Source organism: Carya illinoinensis, chromosome 1 (assembly GCF_018687715.1).
Source record: "Carya illinoinensis cultivar Pawnee chromosome 1, C.illinoinensisPawnee_v1, whole genome shotgun sequence".
In the NCBI taxonomy this organism is placed as follows: domain Eukaryota; kingdom Viridiplantae; phylum Streptophyta; class Magnoliopsida; order Fagales; family Juglandaceae; genus Carya; species Carya illinoinensis.
In genome coordinates this window covers 20,265,083-20,277,090 of record NC_056752.1, presented here as the reverse complement: position 1 = coordinate 20,277,090, position 12,008 = coordinate 20,265,083, and positions in this window count along the sequence as shown.

Below are 12,008 nucleotides of genomic sequence, written 5' to 3'. Positions count from 1 at the left end.
CTGCTCCTTTACATGGGTAGTCTGCATCTTGGAGGTTTGGTGCCTTTTCAGCAGCAGATCTATATCAATTTCACACTAGTCCATTAGGGGGCCACATAGGGGTGTATGAGAAATATTAAAGAATCAAAAAAGTGTTTTTTGGCCTGGAATGTGCAAAGATGTTAGAGGTTATGTACAAGAGTGTGATATATGCCAAAGAAACAAAGTGGAGACCATACATCCCTTGGGCCTACTCCAGCCACTACCAATTCCTGCAAGGAATTGGGAAGTCATCAGTATGGACTTTATTGAGGGACTAACCCCCTAGGGAGGAAAAACTGTCATGATGGTTGTGGTTGACAGATTGAGCAAATATGCTCACTTGTTGTCCTTCTCACATCCATATATAGCTATTTTGGTAGTAAGGATATTTCTTAATAACATTTTTAAATTACATGGTTTGCCTCAATCTATTGTGAGTGAAAAGGACCCGGTGTTCACAAGCCAGTTTTGGAAGGAGCTCTTCCGAATCAGTGGAACCGAGCTGCCCTTTGCTGAATATGCATATAACACTTCGGAGCATACTTCAACGAAGATCTCACCATATAAGGTTGTGTATGGACAACCTCCTCCTTGGATGCTCCCGTATGAACCAGGAAGTACCACAGTGCAAGCAGTGGATGAAGAGCTCAAAAGCAAGGAACTCATCAACAAATTCGTATGAGAAAATTTACAAGACATGCAAGCAAAGATGAAATTTTTTGCAGATCAAAATAGAGCCGACAGGGACTTTGAAATCAGAGATAAAGTGTACATGCGTCTTCTCTCTTACTGCCAGATGTCTGTTGCCATGCAAAGAAACCTCAAACTCAGCCACCGATACTATGGGCTGTACGAAGTATTGCAAAAAGTAGGGAAGGTCGCCTATAGGCTAGATCTGCCTGACCATTCATAGATCTACCCTGTTTTCCATGTTGCTTGCCTAAAAAAGAAGCTCGAAACACATATTCGGCCCCTCACAAAACTTCCCCGACTTACCAATGAAGGAACCCTAGTCCCTGAGCCTGAGAAGATTTTGAAGAGATGAATGGTCAAGAAAGGACATAGAGCAGGAAATGAGTGGTTGATTCAATGGAAAGGAATGGCTATGGAGGATGGGACATCGGAAGATGTTGAAGAGCTTCGGTCGCAATACCCGGACCTTGAGACAAGGTCTTCTAAATATGGGGGGAATTGTTATGAGCCCCAAACAGAACCCTAGTTATGCGGATGCTTGTCTATGGGCTCACGTGGGTTGGGGTTATTTGACTGGGCCTTTAGCATTTAATATTTGTTAAGTGTCTGTTTACTTAGTCTTGTAGAAGTGGGTAGTTATTTACGTAGTGGGCTTATCCTTTTTATTGTTACAGTTAGAATCGTGGGTCCAATAACTTAGTGTTTAGTTTAGCAGTTACTTGCAGTTATTGGTTTGATCGAGTCCATTTCATTTGCTTATAAATATGCATGTAAATCCACTTGTTTATGAATACAAGAATATTTTCCAGGATATAATGAAACTCTAGAGAGAGAAACTCTCCCTTCTCTCTAGAGACCAAGCATTCGTAAACCGCCCCCTTCTCTGTAGAGACCAAGCATCTGTAAACCGCCCAAGAGGGAGGGGAAGCTTCGGCTCATTCCTCCCTCCCTCCTCTTTTATTTTCATAGCTGAAATAAGGCTCTTGGTGGCTAAGGTCAGGTGGCTTAAGGGCTTAAGGGGTTTGTTTCCTGTGGTAGCGCCGTGGCTCAGAGGATGCGAATGCCAAAACAGAAGGAGGCACGTCGCATATAGGCATGAAATGCTACTGTCTGGGTTTGTGAGGAGCTTGGTTGTGGCCAAGGCTTGAACCTTACACCATGCTCAACATGGGTCTTGGCATGAGTGGCGCAGGTGTAGCATAGAGGAATGGATGTGATTGGATGGACTCTATTTTGATAATAGAAAACGGAGGAGCTCACTAGCGTGGGGAGATCTCTTAGCGGAGGAGCAGACCGATTGAGATAGTGGATGGGTACCTCGACAGGGGTTGCTTGACAGTGGTGATTCATCACTGTCAAGCAGTGAGATGGGGGTGGGTTGAGCTCCGTTGTAGTGGAGGTGGGGTGCTGGCGACTCCTAGACATTGGTAGCAGCAACGGCTGTTTGTTGGCCGGCTGAGCTTTGGTGCAGGTATGGAGGGAACAAACCGATAAAACTGATGGGGAAAAGTTCCTTGACTTGCAGCTATTATGACAGAATAGCAATTATCCTGCAGACTAGTTCCAGCAGATGATTCACAGGGAAGAACAGGAGAAAATCGCCCAAAAACAAAGAGAGAAAAATGTCTAGGGTTTAACTGAATATTATCAAATCAAGCAATATCGAAAATCAATCCACAAGCCGGATTGTTATAGCCAAAAATCGTGTTTATCCGAATTTTGCCAAAAATAGCAAAATCTCGAAAATCACTCCAAATTGAAATTCAAAATAAAATAAGCAATCTGCAAAAAATGGGGCCCAAATCAGGGTTAAAATGACTTCCTAACTGACAAATGAAATATTACCATAAATAGTAAAAAATAACTAAAACTAGTGATTCGGAGGGGAAAATAGCAGAATTTGAGGTTGAAAAAAGGGCACATGGAGCTATGCTCAATATAGATAGAGTGTGCATTGAAAAGAGCTTTCCGAATTGGGGTCTTATGCATGATTCCGATGCCCATAGTCAAAGTTATGGCCAAACTAAAACGCACTCAAAATGGCCCCAATTAGGAACATATCACAATCAATTCCCGCCTTTGCGCTGATCTGCCAACTCATGGTATCTCAGTGCCATCAAGGTGCAATATGACAGCTTAGCATCATCTATCTCAGATCCCCCTGCATCAGTCGCCCTGGGTTGGAAAGAACTCGTCCTCGAGTTCAGAGTAGTGTCCCCAAAATCCACAAAACAAGGACTTAGGTGCTTCACATTAAAGACATCAGAAGTCTTCAAGTGACTGGGAAGCCGTAACCTATAAGCATTATCATTGATCTTCTGTACTACATCACAAGGTCCAATCTTCCGATCCTTAAGCTTATTTTACTTGCCGACAGGAAAACGATCACGAGTTAATATAGCCCAAACAAAATCACCAACATCAAAAAGTACCTGACGACGATGACTGTCAACCCAAGTCTTGTACTTGGTATTGCTCTCATGAATGGTCTATTTCACCTGCTCATGGATACCCTGAAGATGCTCAGCCATCTCATCTGCTTTAGGACTGAAATGCCCTATATATGGAATAGGGGCTAAGTCCAGCACCCTAGATGGGTTCTGACCATAGACAATCTCAAATGTGCTTAAGCTTATGGTTCTGTTTTTCGATCTGTTGTAGGCAAATTCTGCTTGAGGCAATGCCAAATCCCACTACTTCGGCTTAGTTCCTGCCAAATACCTCAAAAGGTTGCCCAAACTCCGATTCACCACCTCGGTCTGGCCATCCGTTTGGGGGTGGTAGGAACTACTAAAATTCAACTTTGTTCCTAGTTTCCCCCACAGGCTCTTCTAGGAATGACTGATAAACTTGGTATCACGATCTGAAGTGATGGATCGAGGAACACCATGTAAAAACACAATCTCCCTGAAATAAAGATGCGCAATCCGGACAACATCCATAGTCTTCTTGCAAGCTACAAAATGGGCCATCTTAGAAAACCTGTAAACCACAACAAAGATAGAATCTGAGGCCCTTTGGGTGCGGGGTAAGCCTAATACAAAATCCATGCTGACATCGAACTAAGGAGCTTCAGGAACAGGTAAGGGAGTGTACAAGCCCGCATTGGTGAGAACTCCCTTAGACCGCTGGCACACATAACAACGGTCCACATAATGGGCCACATCACTAGTCAACTTGAGCCAATAAAAGTCAGAAGAGATAAGGGCAAATGTCTTATCTCGGCCAAAGTGTCCCTCATTATGAAGCTCACTTATAATTTGCTGCCTCAATGAACAATCTGGAATGCACAACTGTAATCGACAAAAAAGATACCCATTATGCAAAACAAAATCATGACGGTGACCATTAGTTACCTCCTAAAATATCCTTTCGAATGAAGGATTAGCTGCATACATATCTGTGAAAGTCTCAAAGCCTGCAACTTTGGTACTCATGGTGGTGAGGAGTAAGGTACGACGGCTTAGGGCACCTGCGACACGGTTCAGACTCCCTGCTTGGTGCCTCAGTGTAAAGGTGAACTCTTGCAAGTATGCCACCCACTTGGCATGCCGTCTACTTAGCTTGTGTTGGCCATTGATGTACTTCAGGGCCTCATGATCAGTAAACATAATGAACTCCCTCTGTACTAGGTAGTGACACCAATGCTTCAGGGATTGAACTATGGCATAGAACTCCAGGTCATAAGTGGAATAATTTTTCTTGGATCCTGATAGCTTCTCACTGAAAAAAGCAACCGAACGCCCTGACTAACTCAGAACACCACCAATGCCAACGCCAAATGCATCACAATTTACCTCGAACACATTGTCAAAATCAAGGAGTACCAAAACTGGTGCCTTGGTCATCTTCTGCTTGACCAGTTGAAAACTGGCCTCTGCCTCCTCAGACCAATGGAAATCACGCCCCTTGAGGCACTCGGTGATAGAGGCAATCAGAGTTCTGAAATTTCTAATGAACCGGCGGTAGAAAGATGCCAATCCATGGAAACTTCGGATGTCGTGTAAGGTCCTTGGTCTGGGCCACTCAAGACTACATCTATCTTTGATTGATCTGCATGAACACCATCAGTAGACACAAAAAAACCAAGAAAATTCACAGAAGTAGTGAAGAAAGAACACTTCTTCTGATTGACAAACAGGCACTCCGTTTTCAGCATCTCAAAAATAGCACGGAGGTGATCGAAGTGTGAAGCCCACGTCGGACTATAAATGAGGATATCATCGAAGTAAACTACAATGAATTTCCCCATAAAAGGCCGTAAGACCTGATACATAAATCTCATGAACATGCTGGGTGCATTGGATAGCCCAAAAGGCATGACCATCCACTCATACAACCTGTGTTGCGTCTTAAATGCCGTCTTCCACTCATCTCCAGGCCCTTATTCTGATATGGTGGTATCCACTTTTAAGGTCAATTTTTGAGAAGACCTTAGAACTAGATAACTGATCCAACATATCATCTAGGCAGGGAATTGGAAATCGATACTTCACTGTAATTCTGTTGATCGCTCGGTTGTCAACACACATATGCAAAGAACCATCTTTCTTTGGCACTAGCAGGGCAGGGACGGCACATGGGCTTATACTCTCTCGGATATAGCCCCTCTCCAACAACTCTACCACCTGTCGCTGCAACTCTTTAGCCTTCTTGGGATTGAGGCGATATGCTGGTTGATTTGGCAAACTTGACCCAGGAACAAGGTCAATTTGATGCTGAATATCCCTGATAGGTGGTAGCCCAGGAGGAAGATCCTCTGGCATCAAGTCAGAGAACTCTGCTAGCAGCCACTGCACCTCTGCTGGTAAATCTGTATCCACGTCTACTGCACTATTCTCGCAAGGTAGTAAAGCATAGACCACGTCACCATGCTCACTCTCATCTAAAAACCTGGACATGGAAAGTAGGTTAGTATTATTGGCTACTGGGTTAGGAGTGAGTCCTTCCCGCCGGGGCGCAAACACAATCTTTTTTCCCTTGATGTTAAGGGAATATGTATTTTTCCGTCCATCATGAATGACACTGTGGTCATATTGCCAAGGTCGACCCAACGATACATGACACGCATCCATAGACACAACATCACACTAGGCATTATAGAAATATTTTCTACCAATTGAAAAAGGCACGAGGCATTAGCTATCAACTGTTACCTCACTGCCTTTATTTAGCCATGACAACTTGTATGGCTTAGGATGACAGTCCATCTTCAACTGCAATTTTTGGACAACCTCCTCAGACACTACATTCTCACAACTGCCTCTGTCAATGATCATTTTGCAGACTTTATCTGCAACTATGCAAGCCGTGTGAAAAATATTGGTTCTCAACCAATCATCCCCTGAATCGCCCTTGGGAGTCAGTAGACTCTTGTGAACGACCAGAGTCTCATGACCATCTCCACACAGCACATCATCAGTCTCATCATTGTCATACATGAGCTCGCCAATCTCCTCAGTCTCGTCTACCACGTTTTCCTCAATCAACAAATTTTTTGCCCTTTTGATTAGCAGGCTTCTTGCAATTAGTCGCTCTATGCACCTGTTCGCCATAACAAAAACATTTGATAGTAGGGTTAGAATTACCTTGCAGTGGCTGCTGAACAGTACGGGAATCCTGAGGGCGAAATGGCCGACTGTTTTGATCGCTCCTGTTCACTGGTCTCCTGTTTTGCTATTTTTTAACAGTAAGTGCACGTTGGTAGGCCTCCGAAACATTCCACAGTGAGTGAAGGCTGAGGAAATCTTGCAAGGGCTGGCACAAACCCCCTAAATACCGCACCATCATCTGTTCCTCCGTCTCATATAAATTGTTCCGGGCGACTAATTGGTAAAACTCCTCCGTGTAATCATCAACTGATCTCACGCCCTGCCTCAACGCATGAATTCGCTTAAACAAGGTTTGCGTGTAGCCGAAGGGAAGGAAGTGACCGTTCATCTTCTTCTTCATCTTCTCCCAATCAGTGATCTTGGCCTTGCCCTGCCTTTCTCGTGAACGTCGCAACTGCTCCCATCACGCAGATGCTCTGCCCTTGAGTTTGATGGCGATCAGTTTCACTTTCACATGATTAGGGACTTCCTTATAATAAAAAATACACTCCACTTCGTTAATCCAATCAACGAATCCCTCAGCCTGTAACGTACCAGAAAACTCGGGCAGATCGACCCGAAAATCGAGGTCTCCATGACGCTCGTCCCGACCACGGTGCTCCTGGAATAGAGCACGATTGTGATATGGGTTTTCGAAAGTGGAATTAGAATCGTGATCAGAGGCCTCACGATCCTTAAAATCCTGCGCCGCCAGGCGCTGGGTTAATTCTACGACTTGCCTTTGCAAATCCTCAATCATCGCGTCTTGAACGCTGCGATCACGGTGTTGGGGTTCCTCATTTAGAAGCTACCCACGATGACCATGACCACGACCACCAGCCATTGAAACTGATGAAATTTCCCAAGAAGATGTTGAAGCTCTGATGCCAACTGACGCCGGACAGAATAGCGCTTATCTTGTAGGCTAGTTTCAGCAGATGATTCACAGGGAAGAATAGGAGAAAATCTCCCAAAAACATCGAGAGAAAAATCTCTAGGGTTTAACTGAATATTATCAAATCAAGCAATATCGAAAATCAGTCCGCAAGTCGGACTGTTATAACCAAAAATCGTGTTTATCCGAATTTTTCCAAAAATAAAAAAATCCCAAAAATACTCCAAATTGAAATTCAAAATAAAATAAGCAATCTGCAAAAAATGGGGCCCAAATCAGGTTTAAAATGACTTCCTAACTGACAAATGAAAGATTACCATAAATAGTAAAAAATAACGAAAACTAGTGATTCGGAGGGGAAAACAGCAGAATTTGAGGTTGAAAAAAGGGCACATGGAGCTATGCTCGATGTAGACAGTGTGCGCGCCGAAAAGAGCTTTCCGAATTGGGTCTTATATGAGATTCCGACGCCCGTAGCCAATGGTATGACCAAAAGACTGAAATGCATTCAAAACGGCCCCAATTAGGAACATATTACAATCAATTCCCACCTTTACGCTGATCTGCCAACTCATATTATCTTAGCACCATCAAGGTGTAATCTAACAACTCAGCATCATTTGTCTCGGATCCCCCTGCATCATATTAGAGGGCCATTAACGTGTATTTTAATTTATGTAATCATTTTGTTTGTAAGTGGTAGTTAGGTAAAATAAATAGTTTGTCTTACACTCAGAGTGATTTTAGAGTTTGAAGATGTTCTTCAAATGAGTTTCCACTTCGTGACCAAATTGTTGTGTTGATTATTTGTGTGTTTTGTTTCATTGATTAATTGTTTGTTTGACTTTTTGAATAGACCATCAAAATTGATTTACACCTATTCATCCCCCTCTAGGTGTAGTGTTGGGGTAGAACCACTGCTTTTCTAGTATAGCAAGATACTAGCCATAACAATTGTAAATTTCCTTTATTTAGACATGTAGTGTTTGTATATATATCTTCTTCTACGTATCAATGCAATGCGAGGAAAGCTTCCATTGAAACATATCCATTGTGTTATTTTCCTATATGGTATCAGAAGACCCCATCTCTCACGAGTTAACGATCCATTTTCCAGTAATGTCTTCTTCAATAAACCTGAATACTTAACCTCTTTCCCCAACCGAAACACCACTTATTTCTCTTGTTACGAAATTCTATTTTCTTTCAGTCAAAAACATAATTCTTTGCCAAGATTGCTAAGAAACTTGTAGGAAAATAGAAAAACAGTAATTGAAGAATAAGAAAGAAAACAAGAGAATTACGTGGTTCGATCATAATGATCTACATCCACAACAGGAATAGTCTAGAGTCTTTCTCATTCATAGTCTAGAGTCTTTCTCATTCATAATTAGACCATTTAAGTTCATATAGTGATTTTTTTAGTAAACACACTTGACTCTTAGTGGTTTCAGTTGTGAAGCCTTTGTGTGGTTGCATGTATATAACGTCTTCAAGTTCTCCATGCAAGAAAGCTATCTTTAGATGTAGTTGTTCCAAATGCATGTCTTGATGAGCAACAAATGAAAGTAACAGTCTTATTCAACTGTGTTTAACCACAGGAGAAAAGATCTCATTATAATCCACCCCCTCTCTCTGTGTAAACCCCTTTGCTACTAACCTAGCCTTGTACCTAGGTAGCTCAACCCCTGGTATGCCTTCTTTCCTTTTAAAAATCCATTTGGGTCTAATAAGTTTTTGTTTTTCTAGTTTTGGAACCATTTCCCATGTTTTGTTTTTGTTTAAAGATTCCATTTCTTCTTACATTGCAAGCATCCATTTTTCAGCCCCTATACTAGCCATAGCCTCTTTAAAAGAACTTGGCTCTAACTCAATTATTTCATCAGCAACAGTTAATGCAAAAGCTATTAGTTCAACTTGCCCATACCTCTGAGGTGGTATTATAACTCTTCTTTCTCTGTCTCTTGCTAGATTGTAAGAGTTTTCTCCATCTTGAGTTTTATGCTCTATGCTTATACTCTTAGTTTTTATTTCTTGATTATCCTGATGACATGGAGAATCTAGTGATTTCTCCACCTCAAGTTGAATATGAGTACTGGTAGGTTGCTGTCCTAAATTTTCTAGTTTAGATTACTATCTAGCCATTTGCCCCTCATTGAAGGTCACATCTCTACTAATGATACATTTCTGTATCCCAAGTTCATCTATCCATAGCTTATAACCTTTAACACCATCTGGGTAGCCCACAAAAATGCACTTAAGTGCTCTAGGTTCTAACTTGTCAGTTTTAGTATGTGCATAAACTACACATCCAAAAACTCTTAGATGGTCATACCTAGATGGTTTTCCAGACCACATCTCTTGTGTTGTTTTAAGGTTTTAAACCGAGGAGGGACATCTATTTATGAAGTGAACTGCTGTGGTGGTAGCCTCAACCCAAAATGATTTTGGTAATCCTGAGGTTGACATCATACACCTCACTTTCTCCAAAAATGGTCCAGTTTAGTCTTTTAGCCAAACCATTTTGCTGAGGGGTTTCCCTCACTGTTTTATGCCTAGCTATGCCCTCCTTTTTATAGAAAATATTAAAATCATTGGATAGATATTCTAGGCCATTATCTGTCCTTAACCTTTTAATTTTCCTGCCAACCTGATTTTCAACTAGAGTTTTTCGTTATTTGAACTTGGCAAAAGTATCACGTTTATTTTTCAAAACATATAACCATACCTTCCTTAAGTAATCATCAATAATGGATAAGAAATACCTTGCCCCACCATGTGAGTTGACCCTTGCTGGCCCCCAGAGATCTGAGTGAATGTAATCCAAGGTTTGCTTGATTTGGTGTACTGCTGGTTTGAAATTGACCCCTGTTGCCTTTCCAAAAATACAATCCTCATAGAAAGGTAGTTCTCCCAACCTTTCTTCCTTGGGCAGACCTTGTTTTTGTAGTTCTTGAAGACCCTTTTGACTAATGTGTCCCAGTCTCAAGTGCCATAGTCTAACCTTGTCTTCTTTTCTATTTTGCACAGGTGATGCCCCACTAATGACAGTTTTACCTATCAATGTGTACAACCCATTTTTTATAATCTCCTTCATTACAATCAAAGAACCCTTGGCAATTCTCAGTGTTCGAGATTCTGACCTGAAAATATAGCCAGATTTGTCAAGAATTCCTAGAGAAATTAGATTTATCTTCAATTCAGGTATGTATCTTACTTCTTGTAGTAACCTTGCCATACCATCGAATATTTTTAGCCTAACAGACCCAATTCCTAGAATCTTACATGTTTTATTGTTTCCAAGAATTACATGTCCTTCATTCAACTTTGTGAATGTTTCTAACCATGATCTAAAGGGGCACATGTGGAATGAACGTCTTGAGTCTAGGATCCATTCCTTCCCTGAGTCAACTTCTGAAACATTCATGACCTCAGCACTATCAGCATCTGAGCATCCGTGCCAAGTGCGTAGGAGCTAGAGAGAGAAACTCTCCCATCTCTCTAGAGAACAAACTCGAAAACACCTTAAGAGGGGGGTGGGGAGCCTCGGCTCCTCCCTCCCTCCCATCGTCTCCGTCTGCTTGTGTTTGTTTATGTCTTTTAGTTTTCTTCAAATAAGGCTTGAGGGGTTGTTTAATGGTGGCTTAAGGTTTTTTTGGTGTCTTTCGCGTAGTGACTCTGGAGGTTTTGTTGGTTTTGAGTTTCTGTGTTGGCCTCCGGAGCAGGTAAGGGGGCTGAGTCTCGGATGCGCTGGGAGCAGAGCCCTGTTCTTTTCAATCAAAACAGAGGCCGACTAGTTCTAGATATATCCCCCAGTGGTCCGATTCAAACCCACCACCACGGAGGAGAATGGCGGCATGAGCAGACCGGCATGAGCAAGAAAACAGAGCCAAGCTGAAGTTTAAACCAACGAGACGAGGCGCTTGTGCGGTGCCAAAGGGCGCACGACAGACTGGAACGGATGGGTGCCCTGTGCGGTGCCAAAGGACGCATAGGTGATCTGTGTTATGTGCGGCGTCGGGGGAAAGGCTGGTTGAAGCCGGCGACTATAGGGATGTCTCTGTGCGGACGCTCATGCACTTGTATTTTGGTGGAGGGGATCTCGCGGTGGAAGACGCAGGGGATGAAGATGAAGGGCAGCGGCTCTTAGACGAAAATGATGAAACCCTAAGGACAAGGGCCGGGGTGAACCTTCACGGGTTTGGGGGAGATACGGGTCGGCAGGGGAAGATACAGAATGTGGTGGGGAAACCCTAACTGGTTTGGGCCCCCACAAGCTTTCAATATGGGCTTTTGTCTCGGATTGGCTATTTGTTCTTACAGCCCATAAGCCAATTTTTTTGTATTTGTTAGTTTAGCTTAGTTTTAGTAGTTAAAAGTAGACTTGAGTCCCACTCCTCTTTTGAGAGGAAGAATGTGGGTGTTAGTCCTACTCCTCATTTGGAGGAAGGTAGGTGTTTGTACTCTTCCTCCTTGGGAGGAGAGAGAGTGGTGGTACTCCTCCTCCTTGGGAGGATGGAGCGTGGGTGTACCTTTCTTCTTTGGAAGAAAGGTCGTTTAGCTCTGTTTTGACAGAGTGCTTTCTCTTCTAACTGTTGTTAGGAGAGAAGGTGTAGAAGTTTAGACAATGTCCGTCACAAAGAAATTTGTTGACGGGGAAGCTCCTGAGCAGTTGCGTTAGTTGACTTATAATCTGGTTCTCCTGTATTATTAAGTCACAGTTGTAACTTCGTTTTATTAATGAATGCAATGAAGCATTTCCCTTCAAATGACCTCAGCACTATCATACCCATCCAGTACCACTGCTG